The sequence below is a fragment of the Centrocercus urophasianus genome, unplaced genomic scaffold, assembly GCF_019232065.1.
Source record: "Centrocercus urophasianus isolate 14NV4802_14NV808 unplaced genomic scaffold, USGS_Curo_1.0 seq_2, whole genome shotgun sequence".
NCBI lineage: Eukaryota > Metazoa > Chordata > Aves > Galliformes > Phasianidae > Centrocercus > Centrocercus urophasianus.
The window spans coordinates 9,803,906-9,809,905 of record NW_024884755.1 but is presented as its reverse complement, the minus strand read 5'-3'; the positions used below and the strand labels follow the sequence as shown (position 1 = coordinate 9,809,905).

At 37.9% G+C, this 6,000-nt stretch overlaps 1 protein-coding gene across 5 annotated transcripts in view; it reads right to left on the bottom strand.

Moving 5' to 3' along the window:
- The window catches only part of CDH11 (cadherin 11), a 154,873-nt gene that overhangs the window by 39,120 nt on the left and 109,753 nt on the right, over window positions 1-6,000 (bottom strand). The gene's annotated exons all lie outside the window — the stretch shown is intronic.

Here is a 6,000-nt window from a genome sequence, read left to right as displayed (position 1 = left end):
GGAAAGGAAAGGAAAGGAAAGGAAAGGAAAGGAAAGGAAAGGAAAGGAAAGGAAAGGAAAGGAAAGGAAAGGAAAGGAAAGGAAAGGAGAAAAAAAATGTATATATGGAAAAAAATGTTTGGGGAACATTCACAATATAAGGCATGCTGCAGGGAAAAAAATAGGAAGAGTTGCAGATATGAACAGTCAATATGATGTGCTTTGAACACTTGAAAGTGCTCTAAAGGCATATTAGAAAATTTGTCTTTTTACCATTATAGGAGAGAAGGGTGTAGATTTTAGTAAGTGAAACTGGCACTACGATAGGGAATAGGATAAGTGATTTGAAAAAGAAATTGATTAAGAGGTGCCTCTGTAAGAAGTTCATCAGTTTCAGTGATCAGCATTCTTTCCTAAATGGGATAGTGCATTGAGATATTCTGTACAAAGGGCAGAGGAAGAAAAATAAACTTACCCAGGGCTTTCAGCCTTCATCAGTGATAAATATTATGAGGAATTACTTCAAAATAACTTCTGCAGTTTGGGTTTTCACCATTTAAAAATACTTTTATGTACATCCAAATCAGTAATTTTTTGCAGTATTAAACTGCTAATGCCACCTCTTCTGTATCAGTGCTCAATTTTTCACTCCCTTTCATCCTCATTAAAGCAGTCAGATGTTATTGGTGATGAACAGTTCAGCAGCAGTTGGTTCAGAGTTGTTCGAGAGAAATTAACAGGCATTCTCTGAATGCTAGGTATTACATACTGCAATACTACACTTAAACATCCTTCACATGTAATCACCAAAGGCAGACATAAAACCACGTGGCTTTTATTGTCAGTTGTGACTGCAGATATGTTCACTCGCTGTCTTAAAAATTCGTGATCTATGTACAAGCAAAAACATTCCAAGACAGTGAATTTTGCTGATAAGCTCCAAATAATAAGGAATGTCCTTTGTGATGACAGCTGCCAATATACAAAGCACGTGCTTTATTAAAATACTTGACACACATAACATTTATGCAATTCCCTATGAAGAGCATATGGCATTTTAAATATGTTAATTCTGGAACCAAATTCATCTTTTTTTCCTCAAAGGACCTTTTGAACTGATTCACAATTCATCTGTGTGAAAGACTACAGATGAATAAACTTTCTTATTTTGATCACTTGCTCCTTATCTTCACAGATGACATCTTTGCAAATGACTTTACAGTTCAAGGCTTCTTCTTGCTGACGATAACTGAAGTTGCTTAGATATGTATTTCTCAAAATATCCTTCTACATATCTCCACGGTCTTAATTTTTTTTTTTTTTTTTTTTTTTTTTTTTTCAGGATGTGCTTTTGCTTTTAAAAGCAGCAAATGTAGTTGGTAATAGATACAACTACTCTTCAGTCTGACCTGCTGCATTATTAAGCTTTTTCCTGTATGTATACCTGAGCATGAGACAGTGAAGTGCCTACATACATAATAACTGAACTGTCAAATAAAGGCTCCATTTTCAAGTTAAGTTGTGTTTAACCAGATATTGGAAGTTATAAATCAATATTTTTTGTAGTACTACTCATTATTTGAAGCAAATAAATCTTCATACTATCATCAAGCATGGAAAAACTCCTGCAGATACCGGTTTTCAAGAGTTAGGATTGAAGACTGCTGAATGACTTCCATCATTAATATAGCACAAGAAAAATTTAGTTGATTAATTTTAATACACAGGCATCAGACAGCATCCCCTTTTCTGTACGTTATTTTTCTTATTTCCTACTATATTTGATCACGACTTCAGTAACACAAACTCCATAATCTTTAAAAAAGGGAAAAAAGCCAAAACAACTGCTGTATTTACAGAAGACTGTTTCAAAGTCTTGTTATAATTATTAAAACAAAACCTCAGAAAAACAGCCATTAAACAGTTCTAATGTCCCAAATAGATTTGACACAGTGACATTTTAAATCAAATCTTCTAACAAGATTTTTTTGGGTAAAATAAGCCATGTCTTCAGAGTCGTTTTATACGAAGTGACATCTTGAACAATTTCTGAAATGTTGCTGGTGAGGGAGGGAAAAAAAACCCAAACCCATTGTCACTATGGTAATTATTTCACAATGCGTGATGCTAAATGGGCAGTCCTGTGGCCTAAGAGGCAGCTGAATCCTGCATTGTCCTTGCATGATAAAAAGATTTGAGAGTCTGAAAAGCAGAGGAACGGAATCTCACAGCTTCTTAGACTTTGCACTGAAAGGGCCATTGTAACATCATCATAAATCCTGGGCTCCCCAAGCACTTGACAACTAAAGCAGTGGACAATAGAATTCTTGTGTTGAACAAAACACTCCTTGTCTGCCAAAGGGCTTATCTGCTTCATTTACAAATGTCTTTCATTGTACCAAAATAATTCCCTATTAGAAAAACTATTAGGAACAGAACTAAATAAATATTCACAGCTTTGTGGTCTGTTTGGCAAAATGAATGAACTAATACAATCAAGAAGCATGCAAAATATGAGACTTAAATCAAGAAAACCCTAAACAACCCCACCAGTCTTCTCGTTTTCCCTTTTCCTGATTGCAGGGAATTGCCCGAGCACACATCAGTCACTGTAGAAGTGTCTGGGGCACACAACACTCACTAACACAGGAAAGTTTTAGATCATGTTGAAGCAAAATCCTGTCCAGCATGCATTTAAAGTTAAGTACTTCCAGATGAGCAATTACAGAAACAAACGTGGGGACATATCTGGGAGCTCGCTGAAATGGAGACAGAATGCTTAGAAGCAGGGAAAGATGAAAACGGCGGGTTTATAAGCACAGCTGTTTTGGTGCTTGTTACTGAGGGAGACAAAGGGAAATTTGAAATTTCTGAAATGAAATTGTGGCCACATTACTGCAGCCTTTTTTTCCAACAAGTTCAATGAAAATTCTGGCAGCTCTCATAAAAGTGAATGAAAGACAATAAAACATTCCAGAGGAGCAAATTTGCAACTTAAAAAAGCATTTCTGACATATTCAGAATTCCACCGCAGCAGACATTCACATAAACTTATTGGATTACAATTCACTGGGAAAGTGCTGATGGAAAAATGCTTTCCACCACGCGCGGTTATTAGGAAAGAAAAACTATCAGTCTAAAGCATTGATTGTTCATCCATTCAATACTGACCCTATCCAAAGTGCTACAGTAATCTGAACGGCTGACTCAGAATGAAGAGCAGCTGAAACTTCCTGACTGAAATATTGATCATAAATTATTTATATGAAACCAATATGGAAACAATGATTTGTCCAGGGCAGGAAATGGGCTGAGTGGCTGAAGAGGGCTTTTTTAGGTGGGCTTGTCTGTTGTTTTTTTACTGTGTCTAATTATTACTTGCCTAAAAACACACAGGTATTCTAACCTGCACATTACACAGATATTCAAGTAGGAAAAATGAAATATTCAGAATGCCCACCATAAAAACATCAATACTATTAAAATACAACAATGGTTTTAAGATCACTTAAGACAAAAATGACACAGATTTAAACTTACAACCACAAGATGACAAAATACAAGATTTAGGGGCATGTGAGCCTTCCCATGGTTGTCCCATGAATTTGCAGCATGACCCCAGCACACAGCACTTAGCCTTTGAGCCATTTCTAGAAGTGAACAAAAGCATGCTATAAAGCATTTCACCTATGAAAAATGTAGTAATCTGTACAAAAATCAGAGGAAGAAGGCCTGAATTCAGACCTCCCACGTGCCAGCTGAGGAGCTCTGTTTGGGTGCAGAGCTTTGCCATTTTTTCTCACCCTCTCTCCTCAGTGAATAATTATGCCTATATCTTTAGAACAGTTAAGATCTGATTTAACAGTGAACTTAAACCCAGCTTCTCATATGCCTTGTTTTAATGCTTGTTGTTCCAAGCTATGCAACACCAAATTTCCCCTCCCCTAGAACATGCATCATTTTAATTTAAACTGTTACCCTGATCACAGGTCAATTCACAATTTAGAAATAAGTCTTTTCATTTAATCTTTAATTTTTAAACAAAAAACTGTTTCTAGTTTCACTGCACTTTCTCCTACATGCCACATAACTGCACTTCATTTTGATACAGACAGCAGCCTCTTTTTAAGTCACAATTTTTAAGTGACAATTCAGCATTTAACCCTGTTAAAGAATATATATATGGGTACCTTGACTAGAAGGGTAGCGTCTTTGGCTATGTATAAATTGCTCCTGTAAGCTATTATTTTAGCATCTAAATAGGCTTATGCTCTGAACCACCTTTCCAGAGAATCTATCTTGTTCCATTTACTGTAGGCAGCTAAGCTCAGTAATGTGAATCCCCACATGCCACAACCAATATAGCATCCTAGAGTACTTCAGGTGGGAAGGGACCTCTGGAGGTCATTTGGTCCAACTCCACCACTGAACGCAGCACCAGCTTCAAAGTTGCATTAGATAATTAAAGCTGTCACTTCATCAATGTTAACAGCTGATATTTGCAGCAGAACCAAGTGCTCTCTGCGTGGGCATGAATGCTCCAAGGGATTACCATGTTCTGCTGAAAGACAGACAAATATAAGGGTCAGAGAATAAAACAAAGGGCAAGCATTGCATGAGGAAGAATAAAAAGACAATCTCACAGTCTGTCTTATAAATACACACACAGGCAGGTGAGTACCAATGACTTTGATGACTAACCACGTTTCAGGGACAGGGGGTGTTCGTGCAGCTGTGTGCATGCATCATGAGAGCCCACACCCCATGCTGAGGAACAGCAATGAGGAAGCATAAACTGCCTCTCCTACTAACTTCCATCACCACAATATTTGAACGCTTTAGAGGTGTAGTTCTCAGGTAAGAAAGTGTTAATATTTGTATTTTACAGCACAGGATTGAGTCCCGAGGAGCTAAGCATTCAACCTATGATCTGAATAAGAGGTCTCTCATAAAATGAGGCTTGAAAACATATTTTGCACGCATGAACTAAACAGTTGTCCCAAGCTCTCCCTCCATCCAGAAGGAAAGAAGAACCTTGTCATCCAACAAGGACGCCCTGCAGTAATGCAGGACTTGCAAGCAAAGGACAAAACCCAAGAGCTGCAGAGAAGGGTCTCATGAAAACAAGGTTGAGTTCAGAGCAGATAAGCAGTCTATTTCTCTTTCTCATGAACTATTCTGACTTTACATTCAACTCTCTACGAAAACGTTTGCTCTTGGTGTTCCCTTCCCCACACTGCTGAGGGGCTGGCTGACATCCAGCAGGTCGCAGTGCCGCAAGAAGGGGAAAAGGAACCAGAAGCCCCACTGCCTGTGGACATGGCCTGAAAAGCAGCCGGCTGTCCTGAGTCCTGTGAAATGCGAAGGCCATGAAAGATGGCTGAAAAATGAGCAAACTAAAAAGTGGAATACCTGTATGTTTTCGTAAGGGACAAAAATACGTATTAATGCTTTTCAGAATGCTGACAAGGTGCAGACTGAAGTCCAAATCTCATGTGTCCAAGCCAAATTACATAACAGAGAAACAGTTTGTGTAGGCTTCCAATGAACAAATTAGTCCCCTAATCTAACATGCTCTTTACAGACTCCATGAACATCCAGGCCTTGTGCTCACACAATGCAATATGACTTCATCAGTTCCTCCCTTGCTTTTGGGTCACAAGTGCCTGAAGGTAGATCACAGGCCCTTGAGGATAAAGTCTGTATTAATTAGCTTCATGCTGTTCCAGTCCCATCGTATCCAGGTACTAAGAATGCAAGTGGATTGGGAGGCCTGAAGGCAGGTATGTTCTGTCATTTTAAATATCATAAATCAAGCCCTCCTTTTCCATGTTTCCAACTTCTCTGAGCTTCTTCTGAAAACTGAATTTGGAAGAAGAGGATCCACATCAAGAGATACATTGTTTTATACATACATATCTATATAGACATACATGTATAAAATAGTTTTATTACTTCTTTTTTTTTTTTACATCTTTCTAATGCACAAATAAGCATATGTATTATGCTGTATAGGATCCA